General features: G+C 37.5%; 1 protein-coding gene across 8 annotated transcripts in view; it reads right to left on the bottom strand.

Annotated features, from left to right (window-relative positions):
* Positions 1 to 15850, bottom strand: part of TANC1 (tetratricopeptide repeat, ankyrin repeat and coiled-coil containing 1) — a gene marked incomplete at its 3' end in the record, with an annotated part of 96742 nt that overhangs the window by 74915 nt on the left and 5977 nt on the right. For 4 of the 8 annotated variants that reach the window (XM_084523930.1, XM_084523929.1, XM_084523932.1 and 1 more), the window contains exon 2: positions 14965 to 15104. The exons of the other annotated variants lie outside the window; for them this stretch is intronic. The remainder of the gene's footprint in view (positions 1 to 14964; positions 15105 to 15850) is intronic. 8 annotated transcript variants of the gene reach the window in all.

Here is a 15850-nt window from a genome sequence, read left to right as displayed (position 1 = left end):
CTCAAATCGTACTTAAAAATCAAGCACTTAAGAACATCTTCCCTAGCTTGAAATAGGTATGAGAGAGAAAGAAGAATGATTTTGCATTGAGAACTATGTATAAAAGCATGTTTGAATTATTACAGATGTTCTTTAATATTACAGAACTAACTTCCCAGTATCTGTATGAAACACTTATCTTTATTAGTACTTCAAACTACGTTTTTCTTTGCTTATCTTTTTTAAACAGCACCACATTCAAACTTGCAGACTAAACAAAAGGCTCTTACATACATTAACAATGCCAAAACTATGAAGGCAAGCATTAAAAAGTTAGGATACTAGAAATTTAAATGCTGGACTGTACAATCCAAATTTTTTCTTTTGTACATAAACTGTGCTAAAATCTTTAATTATGTAATTGTGTCCTATTCATTCAAATATTCCAAAGGATACCTACAAATAAAATAACCCCCTTTTTCATCTATAGCACACTGACTGGGACCCAAGAGAGCTATGCATTATATCTACAAAATGACAGACTGAAAATGCTGTAGTGAATGTTACTTGCACAAAGACAAGCCTTCTCTGATGTTTTCACACAACTGGGTAAAGCACAGTACTGTACAGGGCAGCTGTGTTATACATTTCATACCTATCAGCCAAACTGAACAATATTGATATTTTCTCTGACAAAAAATAGATTCCAACTCCACTGTTCTCTTCCCCATGCTCTTGAACACCACTTCAGAAAGGATCTTGCAAATTTTAGCACATAACTTTTTTTTTTTTTTTTTTTTTTTTTTAAGAAAAAAGAAGAGGTAGATTGTTCTGGTTCTTCTTGAATCCTTCCAGCCACTTCACACCACACGACTTAAGATACTGCTACATGTGTGAGTTTGGAACAAACACAGAGTCTGTGTTTAATGTTTGGACACTGGTCATTTGTTCCAGAAACCCAGATATATAATTTTGACCTTACTGTTACAGTTTGAAGGTCATAAGTTCTGTGGAACTCATTTCTATATGTAATTGGACAGCTCCTTAAAATGAAAAATTTCCCAGCTCATTATAGTAGGTCACAACTGAGGTAATTATACTCAAGAGTATTATAGCTTTCAATTAAAAAAAAAAAAACAAAAAAAAAAAACACAAAGCTTTACTACCTGTAAGCAGGTGTTTGCAGATACAGTTAAAGCATTTAGTGAAGATAAAAGTGTTCAGTCATATAATTCAGGGCTGAAACATAATGCAGATGTAGAAGAGTGGGAAGTCTAGTTAGATTTGCAGAGACATTTTTAATTTGGTATTCTCTAACCTATGCACGGCTTTGAAACTTTCATGTTTCCACTAAAATTGTTCAGTGTTACACATTACTGGTATGTTTGTTGTACGACAAATTTTACATACAAACACTTTAGAACATCATAAATCTTGCAGAACAACAGATTTTACTAAATTCGACTAGTATCATGAACACAGAAATAGTTTTCCTGACATCTTGCTAAAGCTCAAAGAGCATATCTAATCTAGTTCTGCCTTAAAGAGAATACTGGATGTGCTTTCCCCCCCAAGAAGTGATACAGCTCACTACTGTAATGCAACCACAACCAAAGAATACAAGAGGGTAAGTAAGTTTGGTTTGACGGAGCTGAGCCTCCACAAAAAAGTAATAATAAAACAACTTTTACAGAATTGTAAACAGGTTCAGTGCTAAAAGAAGCCTCCAGAAGCAGCTCAAAGACAGAAGAAATGTGACATTAAAAAAAAAAAAAGTCAGTGGAAATAATATTGGGCACAAAGAGGAATCCAATGGACAAATGATGTGAAAGCATCAAACTCTCGTCTGCTTTACTGACTGTGGCTAGTGATCACCTGTTTTTTTCTAATTATATTAGACTTATTATTTTATTATTACTAATTATATTAGTCTCACTTCTTTGAGACCATAGGTGTTTTCTTAAGTCAGCTCACTGGTGAGCCAAATATTCCAGCTGATTCCCATTATAGAGCTCCCAAAACAGATTTAAAACAGAAATATTAAAACCTAGCAAATCCCAACAGTTCATAGTTTAGGTGAGAAAGTTAATGACTGGGGGTGGGGAGAGAATGTGGAAGAGTAATAATAATATAAAAAAAAAAAAGAAGAAGAACTGATTTTGACCTAGATTCACGACGAAGGAACTATACTCATCCCGTACTAAGGATATAATAAACAATTTCTACAGACATACATTAGATTTCTACACAGAACTGGCCCTCTGCAAGGAAAGGGAGGACCTTAATTTTCTTGCCTTCCTACCTTTCAGCTGGAAAGCAATTCATTTTCAAGTTAACTTCTGAACAAAATGTTGCCTATCATGAACATCAGGATAGATTGTCTGAACACTGTGCATTATCTTAAGCAAAAATAAAGCTTTTTTTCTTTACAGGCTTCCACACCTCCTGGATTTCAAATATAGAACTTCTGATACAAGCATCACTGTCTTGTCATGTGATGCTGTATCATCTTAAATTCCTTTAAGTTGTATGATAAAATAAATGAAGTTAAAAACAATTTGAAAAACTGTTAAGCTCTAAATGCTTTTATCCTGGTTTAACGATTTAGACTGTAGAATTGGAAGAGAATGTTTAATTTGGCAGCATAAACTGGCTAAACTGGTTGTATATATATATGTAATTAAAAAAAAAATGTAATCTGGGCAAGCTCATGACTTCTAAAATCCGATATAGCATACAGATCATCTGTAGAGTCTGGCAAGACCAATTAATCTCATTAACATTAGTACAAGTGTTCCTTGTGCGACAGGAAAACTGAACTTATAGATCCATAGATGCTTTACTGCAAGACAACACACTGTTCACTTGCCTAAAAATTAATGTGTGCTGTCAGTGAGTTGCCTTTTAAAAACATACTTTCTAACTTGTAAGTTGACTGAATATAACCTAGTGGGGAAAAAAATTGCTGCATAGCACTTTACGTTCGAAATAACAGTATGCTAATAGTCTTTTTTTTTTTTTCCTAGAGAAGGATAATCAAAGCAGCTCTTAAGAAGAATATTAGTTGAAGGACTGAAACAGCCCTAAAAACCCATTTCATCACCATATCAAACCCAACAGCAACTAAAAGTCTCTCCCACATTCTTCTCTTCCTTGTAACTGACAAATAAACAAAAATACTGCTTACATGAGTTTCAAACCTCTTTCTCCTTTTCTTCTAGCACTGCAGTGTGAACACAGCACAGTGCAAACTGCTTCCATCATTCCTATGCAGAATGCTCAATACTTCCATCTCAGTTTCTTTCACTTCTCATCTACCTGCAGCTGTCTATGCTCACCAATGAAGGCTAAAAAAAGGGTGAAACTTCCATATCGTTGTTCATCATGCATTACATATGACCTTGTCTCCTAAGGATAACTTTCACTTAAAACTAAAGCTGCTTTTATTTGTTAACATAGTTTAATTGACATTTAGAATTCTGTCTGGCTTCAAATCTAACAACGTTCTTTGGGCTCCTTTTGTAAAGAAGCTATACAAACCAATTATTCCATGGAGACTACCAGAGACCTCTCTTATTATAATCATAAAGTCTAGTAAGGACTGGAGGAAAAATGTTTTATTTTGCTAGCAGATTATGTGCTACTCTGTATATTTTTCTAAGCTGGTAAAGCAGTAAATATACACAGCTATGGAGCTATTGACTTCTAGCTGTAACTCATTATTGTTTTTACAGTGAAATTACTAAGCTTTTTCAGGCATGACAGTGGATCCTAGGTGATAAAGAAAACTTGTCCCAAGCTGTAACAGTGTAGTCCCTGCCTGAGAGTTCTAACTACGAAATAACTGTATTTTGTGGTTGACTTTAGTATTTTTGGTATGCCAACCAGAGTTAGTTCAGTATTTGGGGATTCCCAAGACCACTTCAACACACTGTTAACAACTAGTTGAATCCAACATGTTTTTCCAATAAACATATAATTCCTTTTAAATAACCCAAAGAGCTGATGAGCATAAGCAAACTACTTAATGAAAGTCTAGCAGTTCTCCAATAAGGCTTATAGCCTTTCTTAGCTGAGTATCAAATGAGTTATTTTAAGTGAGCTTTTATAAAGGAGTCATCAAGTGGATCCTGATGGATCAACATGGATAGCTGCAGAAAAGATATGCACCCTAAGTTACAGACTTGAATTTTAAAAGGTAACAAGCAAATATGAGGGAATCTGAGAAACTTTTGTAATTTGGATGCCCAAATTGATGTAATTCAAAATGCAGGCCTCGTCATTTTATTTTCTATTTCATATGTCCAGTATTTTGTTTTTAATAGAAACCTGGGGAGAACTCTCAGGAAGTGCACCCTGTACACTGCACTTTTCAAACAAGAAAAACATGGCATCCAAGTCAGAAGAAGAAAAGATCAGAGCTCTCTATTTGTGGGGAAAAAAACAAACAAGCAAACGAACAAAAAAAAACCCCACACTGTTGTGCTTAAAGCCTTGATGCTGCCCTGACAAAGAGTTGAAAAGAGGTGCAGTTAAGAAGAAAGCTGGCAATTTAGCAGGTGATACTTAGCCAGTGAGAAGATCACTAAGAACAGGTCTAAAAATCAACAAGAAAAAAAATCACTCAAAGAGTGAAAACAAACAAACAAAAAAAACACACACACACACACCTCATACCAACACTGTCAATTGTATCAACGTTTTTTCCCTTATCCATCCTTTTAAAGGAAGAACAGGTTTATTACATTTAAACAAACGTTTCCCTCCACCCCCTTCTCCACCAATGCCCTCACAGAAGCCCTAAGTGACTGCATTTACTTTACACTGGGGAAAAAGGGCCCAACATCATAAAGGTCTAAATAACTAGTACCTCTAGAAATTCTTTTCAACTATGATCTGTAATTTCAGGTATATTGTTCTCCCTGCTTGTTGGGTCTTCTCCAATTCATCTGATCTCTAGAAGTGTTAGAAATACTTGTCACTATAGTAAGAAGAAAGCAGAGACCTTTGAAACCATTTCAGGAAAACCTTCACTTAAATACTACCCTTTCCACACAAATTGCCAGGAGCTTTAAAGCTTTAGTTTTTCTCCAAAATAATAAGTTATTTAACATCCTCTATCTTGAATAAAGATGTATACGTGTGTTCCTCCTATAGTATAAAAGCAAACAAAAAAACAATGAACACTTCCAGCAAATTTTCCTCCCTTGCTAATGTACTCTTAATCAAAAAAAAAAAAAAAAGTGTAAGTATGAACAAGAGAAAGGAAAAAAAGCACAGCTTAGTGTGTATTAAAAATACAAACAGCTTATTTGTGATTTTAATATTACCACTTATTTGAAGTTTTATGCAGAGCAATCGTTACTCCTAATTAAGAATAGGTACAGAAACACTAAAAAACCCTTCTCCCACCTGGAGAAACATAGACAACTAACTAGGTTTAGAAATCATTGCAACTGCACCTTGCTTATCCATATCAGACTAGCTTTAATACCTGGCTGCTTCTGGTGTTGTCTCCTAGCAAACAACATAATCGCCACATGAAAGAAATCTGCATGGATTAACTCTCTCAAGGTTTACTTCACATCATGCATCACGGCCACTGCTTCCATTGAGCTGCACAACTGCCGTGGCATACAGTTGCACTAAATCCAACACGTGCAGCTGAAGAGACCTTTTCTATTAATAGACATCAGTCTTTTCATCACATTTGTATGTCTTTACTTCGACTAACGTCACATACTGTTAGCATTTAGGTAAGGGGCAAATAATTTACATCTGTCACTAGCTCATTTATCTAACAGTTGAAGTTTGTCCTCCTGCACAAAAAGACTACAGAATCTTGTAAAAGGGACTCCTGCACATGCTCGAATATGACAAAGGCTTCATTCACAACCTCCAGGCCACTTGTTACACTCCCCCCCGCTGGGTAAGCACCGTCCTATTTGTAAGTATGCCTTGTCTAACTCCTGACTATTAGATCTCACAGCCCGTTTGCCTGCTGGTTTGAAAAGTGACTCTGATTGTCAGAACCTTCCCAAGCAGGAGCTTATTAACAGAAGTCAACTAAACCTCCTGAGGAGTTCAGTGATCAGGTGAGGCTTCAGTGCATTTTTAACATGAAAACGCATGGCCCTCACTCCTTCTTGAGGATCTCTTAAATACCAGATATGGACTCATTATCCAAGGGATGCTACTAGTAATGTCACATAAGTAGGAAGATACCCCAACACTCTTTTGCTTATGCAATCAAAAATTATATTAGTTGCTTAAAAAAATGGATCTCCCACCTGAGTTCATGTTCAATGTTTTAAAACAGGTACTGCCCTCCAGCCCCAATCCCACCGTGCATCTTTGGGATACACAAGATACTTCATGCAATTGCCTCATACTCAGAGCATGAAGGGAAGGGGTAGAAAGTCCTTTGATTTAAGAACTTGCATAATCATTTTTTTTCTAAATGAGGGATTCCAAAACATGATCAGGTGTATAAAATAGAAATGCTAAGTTACGTAAGGAGTAGATGGATACTGTTAACTTCATTCCTAATCTTTTACAAATTATGTACTTCACAACCTAGGCAATATACCCCTTGAAAAGCAAAAAGACAGAAAAAGTTCCTCCACCTTTTCCCTGTTTGCAATTATCTCTTAAAACTCAGAAACTTCTTCACATGACAATATTTTACAAGTATAATTACTACTAGCAGTTACTAACATCAGCGTCAAAAAGATTCATAGCTTTTGTTGCACTTCCTTTAATGATTTGTGGCATACATGTCTCATATACCTTGCATACAGTGGGTCATTTTCAAAGATCTATCCACAAGAGTTCATCGTGTCTGAAGAGTACAAATAAACTGATCCTTCACAGTATGTAACCACCTGAGCTAGTAGTACCCACAAACTCCACATTTACCTACTTCCCAAATTCATGCTGCTCAGTCTCTCCATATTTAAATCCTGAAAAACAGTTAGCATGTATTTGCAAAGAAGTAAAGGGTGAAACATCTTAGTCATTCTACAATTTGCAAAACAGTACTTAACACCTCTCGGCACAGGATTTATTAAATGTGTACTTCAAGAAAAGATGTATTGGAAAAAGTGCATTTAGTACAAGTATCCAAAGATTCCATCCTAAGGTTTGCAGAAAACTTAATTTAGCGACAGTGCTGTTTTGCCTTTAAATGCAGTCAGAATATCATTTGTTACACACAGAGTTTAAACATTTCCCTTTTCTGGCAAAGTCAAATTCCTTTCGCTTAACTGTGTTTTTCAGTCAGGAAGAAAACAAAAGTCACTTAAAGCAGCAAGATGTTAGTGAAGTAACAGAAATCAAGACAAGAGAGTATGTAAAAATCTTTAAAACAATTACATTACGACATCAATATTTAACATTTTTATAATAAAGTGTGTATTTGCAGATCCACAAGACCCCCAAATCACGAAGGAACAGGAACATTTGATAAAGAAAGAACAGTGGGTTTTGCTCGTCTTTTTTAAAGGCACAACTTATAATGAGCTATATTTGGGTTATTATTACTCAAATGTATGAATGAAAATGACAGACACGCTGAAGAAGTCTGTCTCTGAAAAAGCTTGTAATGTAGCGTAAAAATGTTTCTAACAGGTTGCTTTTAGCCAAAACTAAACAAACTCACTGAAGTAAACCAGGTATTATTGAATGATTTTTCTGCGAAACACTAAATCAATATGACATTTATTTTTTTTTAATTTATTTTTCTAGATATTTCTCAAGCAGGAAGATACAAATACAAATACAGATACAAAGCTGACAAACTATGCTGCACTTGTTTCACTTGTTGCTCACTCAACATCCTAATTATTATTATTATCATCTATGAGATACTCTGCACCCCCCCAGTTTATCTGACACCCCTGAAAGCTGTGTCTCAATTTAGTAGGAGACTCAAAAGGACACAGAGGTTTCTGAGGTTTCCAACATCTTGCTAAATAGCAGAACTGCACCCTGAAGCACTATTAACATACAATAAAAGAGGTGAAAGATGAGGAAGCGTGAGAAAAACATCCTCACTATCATGCTAGCTATTAGAATGTGCATTTGCAGTAGATTACTTCCCACCAGTCTGGTTTTAGATTTGACTTCCCAGGTTTCATCAACATACCTACCCCATCCTGCAACCACTCACTTTTCTGCTATGCTACTATCTGACCCTACTGCAGGTTGTTTTGGCCATGGTCTCTAAGGACTGTGACCACAGGGGAAAATGTGGTCTCTTCAATTCACTGCTGTCCAAAAATTCTTGGTCAGGTGCCAGACACTGCAGAAATGACTGCTTACCAGTTTAAAAGACTCCTGTTCCCCAGCGATGTATTACTACCCTCAAGCACTGAAGAAACTGATCTTGCACTGAAGTAGATGTAAAGTACTGACAAAGAAATATATATTAACTTCCAATGTCATAAACACCAGTTTAAACTAACCTGAAAGATTTGGCAATCATGTAGATGAAAAAACATTGGATAGCTCATTTGCCTGTCTACTGCTGGGATAAAAAGCACCCGTTTCCAACAGAGGAGCTGTAAGATTTTAAGACTCACCAGCTGTTTCTCATATAGAAAAAAAAAAAAAAAAATATATATATATATATGTATGTGGCCACATATTAGTTATAGAAAACCTATTTTTCTTTTTTTCTTCCCACTCTGTCAAGCTCCTCCAGAGAAAATACCAAGACATAACCGTCTACAATTTCCTACAGAATTTCATCTTTCTTCAGTTATGACTTAAACAAACAAACAAAAAAAACAAACCTACTTCTTCTCCCTACTGAATTTACCAAATTTAACCTCGCTATTTAAGCCTCTTTCTGAACCTCACCTCCAAGCTCTTATCATTTTCAAGGTACTGCCAGTTTCTTCAAAGGCTTTGATCAAAAGATCACTGTGCTCTCTTAGTCTCATCTCATTTAGACTAATTTCACTTTCATCAGGCTGTTTTCTCCCTTAAATTGTATCGTTCCGTTCCACAGAAGTAAATTACCCTCTATATCATCCTGCTGCCTTTTATTTCTAAATTTAATGAATTATCTTTCCTTTCCTCCAGCCTTCCAAGACAGATCAGGATACACAGATCATGCAGCAAAGTAAGTTTTTGCTTCGGGGGTAAGAAGAAGGTGGGGGCGTGTGGAGCAAGTAGAATAATGAAGGGTGGATAAGAGGAAAAAGACTCCTTGCTGCTTGCCTTCAGCAATAATACTTACTTCAATAAAAAAGTTAAAAAGATAAAACGAAAAATTTGGCCCTCCTCTAAGTGGAAAGCCACTATCTGAAGAGGTGTTCTACACAGAAATAAGGTCACAAGGTTAAAAAAAAAAAAGTCTTGAGGGAACACCAGTACAAGAATCCCAGCCAGCAATCCTAGGAACAGGTGGATGTCACAAACAGCTTATGCTTGGGCAGGAATGAGCAAAGAAATAAAAATTAAATATAACCATAGATTTTTTTTTTCTTCCTATTGTCATAATAGCCACTTTCAACCTATCTTTCTCCGTCCTACCATGTCAAACACTGAAAACATGACAAAGCCCCTGCTCTGATTACAAGAAGGTCAAAACACTAGGCAAGAAAGAATTCATCGCTTTCCATCTGGCAGAAGAGACACCCTGCACAAACTATGTCAGCAGAAAATCAGAAGCTTAAAACTAGATGAAAACTAGGTCAGAAACTGCCATTTCAGCTTTAACAGTACACAGAAAATGAAAGGAAGACAAAGGTCTTGGAAGTCACAAGTCCCTTCCAAACCAAATCATTCTATGATTCTAAAAATCACGCTGAAATCTTGACCCAACTCATCCTAGTCCAGTCTTATTTTACAGAACAGCCATATGCTTACATTATAACAGCACCTTTTCCTCCAGAAAGAACAGAAGATTAAGAGCATGGAAACAAAACATGCTTCCAGTTTCTCAACTGTCCTAGATACTGCCCTAGCTTCCAAATGAACATTAACAATCTGCCTGTAAAACAACACAGCCATTCACTTCAAACAGCAAAAAGTAAATGCAATGCAGAATGTATCCATCTTAAATTATACAGGCTGCAGTTCACACAACTTGGTAGGCAAAATCACCTTCCACACTGCATCAGTTTAAACCCGCCTCCTCCACGCTGTTGCAATTCCAGACATTGTTTCATGACCCACAAAACTGAAGACAGGCTTGATCTCGCACAGCAGAGATGGGGACAGATCTGTCATGAGTATCTGCATCACTTGACTCCCACATTTTAACAGACTTTCTTCTCTGGACTATCATGCAGTTTCCAGTATATCCATTAGAACAGATGTAGGTTCCCCAACTTCTTAAAAAAATAATAATAAAAAAAAAAGGCTCAATAGCCTGTAAAGGTTAGCCTTCACAAGTGTATTTAACTAACTTTGTCTCTTCCTACTAAGCCACAAGTACTATTAAGGCATCACCACAGTCTAGAAAATAAGGGGGGTGGGAAGCAGTAGAAGGAAGTCTTCATCACCCAAAAATTCTCAGCCCAGTGATGTCCCATTTCACTTCTCCATGGCAATAGATTCCTACCAGCTGATTCAGAAGCACTGCCTGGTATTTGGAGTCATTACACTTTAGAAAACTCACATAGCTGTCTTCTGTAGCTGCAATTGTTTGCAGACAATATCCAACTCTCCTTTGTAGGAGGAAGAAACCAAATTTGATTTAGGTGACAGCAAAATGACGGCATGCCAGTTGAATTCTTACAAATTCAGGTACAGGACATTCCTTTAAGGCAGTCAGTGCTTCCTCATCAGCTAGTATACACAAGATCTGTCTACTATCATTACCCAGGACAGAACTGGCTTAACCGAAATTCATTTTGGTTAAAGTCATACCGTTTCTACTCAGCATCCCCAGGAAGAATGGAGAAGTTCTCCAGTCACTGGGTGAGTAGTCAAGGGCTGCATTTCCCTCATGTCTATTAAGAAGACTAAAAAGTCCACCCAACAAGGTTTAATACTAATGATTTAATTTTTCTAGGCATATTGAATATCATTAAAATCCATAAACTCAACAAATGAACTACTGCAGCTGATCAGCCCTCTGCTTGTTTACTGTGGCTTTTACGTTACAGCTTGCATATATAGTGCTTGGTTTCTCCATTTCAGCTGTTTTAAACTTCAAGGGGAGGAAACAAGTTATGCCATGTAAAGGGAATTAATATCTTCATCAGAAGGAAACACCTGGATAAACCAACAGTGAGGGAGATAAAGCTATTATGCTTCACTTCCAACTTGCTTAATAATTTCAACTTGTCAAATACTACAGATGAAAAATCCTACAGAAAAAATACCACAAACTTATCAAGTTATGTGCCTGTGTGTACTACCATGGAGTCTTTTCATATATAGGATGTGCATTTTCAACTCAGAACTTGGAAAGGAGCCACTTCTAAACAGTAACAATTGACTTTCTTTTTAGGTACAAAGCACACCAACCACCAAGATCATTTATCTTAAAAAGAAAAAAAAAAAAAAAAAAAAAAAAGAATCACAGACCATCTTTTCCAAAATTAGACTTGGCCAAAGTAAGTAATGTGTTGAGAATTTCACTGGTAAGCTAAGGCAGTTCTCAAAACAGCACTCTAGATATCTAGACAATAGACACACAGCCCCCCCCAGAAAAGTGACTTCAAATCAATCTAACTCCACAGGTCTCTTCTGTATACAATTATGGTAACACATGTGATCCAACAAACATGCTAATTCTCATAGTCATTTCTTTTGTCCGCATATAACCAAGTAGCAAAGCAAAACAAGAACAGAGAAATAACATTAAGCACCTCCAGATTGAATGCCATGATTCTCCTGCCAGGCTACACATAAACAAGCAGCATGACAGTCTTCAGTTGCGCTTCTAGAAGTGGGATGGTTGTGTATATCTAAAATGCCACCTGCCACATCTGGTCTGACAGTGGTGCCACTGTTGATATGAAAAAAATAAATCACTGAACTCCAAAGATTTGTAATAGACTCACTGATGAACCCTTTAAAAAAGGAAGACAAATTCCCTCCAAATGCTACATGAAATCGCTTGATACCAAGCCAAAACAGGCACTGGTGAAAACTGGCAGTATGTGATTAGAGATGCATGTAGTTAGAGGAAAACATCGTAGGACATCATACGAGAATATATGTTTACTGTCTAGAAATGAAGGCTTCTTCCATCATTTCTTTTATCTGTTGAAAAGCATATCCGCAGCAACAACAGGATAGGGTCCAGCCAAAACACTGCTGAACTGAGTGTGCCAATACCTGCTTCTTGCCAATGGTCACCGCTCCACAGCCTTACTCCTTTCAGGGGCTTCACCATGTCAGCTGGCCAGACCACTACAGATGCTGAGAAGATCTCTCAGAAGAGGAAAAAAATGAGGTAGTTTACAAACAGCCCCCTAAGGGACTTGTGCTTTGAAAACATGACTGAAGCAAATCTACAAGAGGAGGAGATGGCGGCACAACTCCCTTCGGTTTCTCCAAGCAGGTACATCATCGTTTCTCTTTTGTGCCAGCCGTTTAACTTTCACATACATGCTGAAAACAATGCTAAGCCTATTCCTGGATTCTCCTACTGATGCACTGTGGAAACACCACCACTCGAGTCACTGATGGCATTAATGAAGTGACACTGGCCACACCTGGTGAGGCCAGGGGCCAGGCAGCCGTCCTGCTGGTGCAGCTGCCTGCTCTGCAGGCCACACGGCCGCCGCGCTCCCCTGCCTCCTTCCCAGCCAGGAGCCCCACGTAACACTGTGCATGAAGCGGGGGGGCCTTGAGCTGACCTACCCCTGGCCAGCTGCTGCAATAGAAGATCTCTTTGATAAACCCAGCAATGGACAAATCTCTGTTGTCAGAGTTACAGCCAGTATACAGAAAAGGTGGCTTTCTCCTTATCAAAGCTACTTTCCAAGTTTGCACAGAATCCAGTATGTTTGACATTTAGAAAAAAAGCCACGCTAATGTGACAGTAAGATGGTGCTGATGCAACTCAAAGCTTTTTTCTACATTTCAATTCCTTATCGTATCTAGTTCCAGATCACCTATATTCTTCATCCACACCACCAGATTATTTTCAGAATTTTTTCTCTGCTTTTTCCTGGAATTTTCATCATTTCCTTCCTTTCAAAAAGCAAAATTTGCCTCTTTTCTCCTGTTTCATTAATAATTTTCTCCTAACACTACACGTCTGTCTTTATCTTGCACATCTATGTCCCATACAGGTGCACGTTCTGATCTATTTTTTTTCCTCTCCATATCAGCTACACTCAGAAATTCTAGGACAGGATGTTTTCTGCAACCTGATTGTAAAATATCTGATCCAGGAGTTTGACTTGATGATCCTTCCAACTGATGCCTTCCAACTGATCCCTTCCAACTGATCCCTTCCAACTCAGGATATTCTATGATTCTGTGATCTTGAAATGGATGAGAATTTCAACTACTCACTTTTGCCAGAAAACAAATGCAAAGCTCCATCCAAAGTGTGCATACAAAGGACACATTATACACTTCCTGCCTCACAGGACTAAAAATAGAGATCAGCATTATCTATTAAGTAAATACTTTTGGAGGTTTTAATGTGACTTTTAAAATATATTGCTCTTGTTTCACGTAGATTTTGATGTTTTCATTAGAATATATAACTTCTAACCTCAGTTACCTGATGTAGAGTGATATCTGTGCAACGACTTGAAATACACAATGACAAAAAGTAATGACGCTCACTAAGACTTCTTTGGGTAGGGTAGAGTCACAGAGTAGCTGAGGCTGGAGGAAACCTCTGGAGGTCACCTGGTCCAGCCCACCTGCTCAAACAGGGCAAATAATACAAGGAAAACTTAGAAACTGTTCTAGAAATGAAATTCAGAAGATTTTTACTTTCAGAGAATGCAACTGCCTTAAATGGATCTGTTAACAAACAGGTTAAAAAAAAAAAAAAGGCAAGACAACTAAGTGACCCTAAGTCCAGGAAATAAACGTGAATGCAAGGCTCATAAACATAGCACAATTCAACTAAAATTAAATAAAACAAAATAAATTAAAACAAAATAATAAAGAGCCTAAAGCAGTAACACAGCAGATAAATTCCCAAGTTTGCTAATTTACTTTAATATTCTCAAGCCTGCATGGAGACTAGACATTAAGTTACAGAATCCAGGAGACACATGAATCAATATATATCTTAGGCATTTATATATACCGTCTCTTCCTCCTGAGTATCTTGGTCTTCAGTATTTTTTAAGCACATTGCACTTCCTAACATACTTCAAGGAGGGTAGCAGTCTTATTTTTGTTTTATTTCAGAGAAGCAAAAAACAGTTTGTTGAAGGTCCTAACAGGTGAGTCTTTACATGATGGCCAAAGAGGGCAGCTGCACATTCCTGCTGCATTGTGCCCGTTCTGTCTGAACACTCAGTAACATGATTCAACACGCTAACTGGCAGGAAAGGTTAAAAAACCTTCTTCGTGTTTTCTGAAAGGCACTGAGGGGATGGATGAGCCACGGAGATGACATTGGAAAAAGCAGGATCCCACGGCAGGTACAGCAGGAAGGAGAACCACACCTTGGAATCACAACAAACTGCTAGGTTGGCTCAGCTATCTCCTGAAATCTCGCCCATAGGAATGTGGCAAAGCAGAAATATTACCCTCCCTGCTTCCTGTCTCAAATCCTGGGATTCTACCCTTTCTGTCTTTTATGAAATGCAAATCCTCTGTTTTGAATTAATTGGTTATGCTCTTTTATGAGTAACACTCAGACATTCCTCTATATCGCGAACTACAAGGAAACACTCAAACATCCGTGTTTTGCCAATTCCTCTTCACTTAAAGCACTTTTTATTTTAATGTATAATGCAGTAGGATTAAGAGCCCTTGTTACAATGTTAAAATGAGTCCTGTTTGAACACTGAGGAGAAGCAGTATCTACCACAAAGGACTTACGTGCTGGATTGTAAGAAGACTGGAGGCTTTCTTGTGAGAGAGTACTCCCTTCACAGAAGCAGACTGCTGAAATCACTCACATGAGATCCATGCTTTAGATGTAATTCCTTGTCAGCAGTAAGGTCACCAGAGAGCCCAAACTAGGGACAAAAACATACGTGAAACATCCCAGAGTTTGCTCCGGCAAGAAAAATCAAAGGCTTGTCTATACAAGGTGAAAAGTGCTTCACATTCACACCCTGCCTTATTCTGCAATAACTCCCTGGTGTAGACAAGATCATACATGCTCTTACCAAAAATATGAAGTACCTGGCAAGTCCATATAGATTAAAGTTTTACAGTTGTCCCATTGCTTTCAGTAATTAAATAGACAAGCACCAGTAAGAGCCTCTAACGCCAATGTCAGAAAGCATTTCCTCCACAGGCAAGTCCCATACCCACCCTGCCCCCCAAAAATAAATCTTCACAACTAGAATTTAACTAGTGGAACAATACAAACCTGTATCCTTTAAAAATTAATTATTCGTTACTATCGTAGATCTATGTAATCTTCATAAGTTTGCCAAGAGAGTATGTACTGCTCTACCTTGGCCAGTTACTGGGATGGTTGCAAGCATTCCATTTAAGTCAAATGAACCAAGTTCACTGATTTATGAAGACAACAGATGCAACAGCAGCAGACTGAAGTTAACAAGAATGCACTTAGCCTGAAACCCTGTGGATAGAAGAGAAACTGGAAAGAAAAAAATCTTTATTTGTCCTGGTAAAAACTATGACTTGAAGAAAGGAAAAGGACCGTTTAAAGCTCTCCCTCAACCAAGCAAGTCCCACCAAGGAAGAAAGCATTTGGTTTTCCTATTAGCAGACCTGGTGAAAATAGGAGGAA

Source organism: Aythya ferina, assembly GCF_964211825.1.
Source record: "Aythya ferina genome assembly, chromosome: 6".
In the NCBI taxonomy this organism is placed as follows: domain Eukaryota; kingdom Metazoa; phylum Chordata; class Aves; order Anseriformes; family Anatidae; genus Aythya; species Aythya ferina.
The sequence above is the reverse complement of the archived record's forward strand: the minus strand, read 5'-3'. Positions and strand labels throughout refer to the sequence as shown.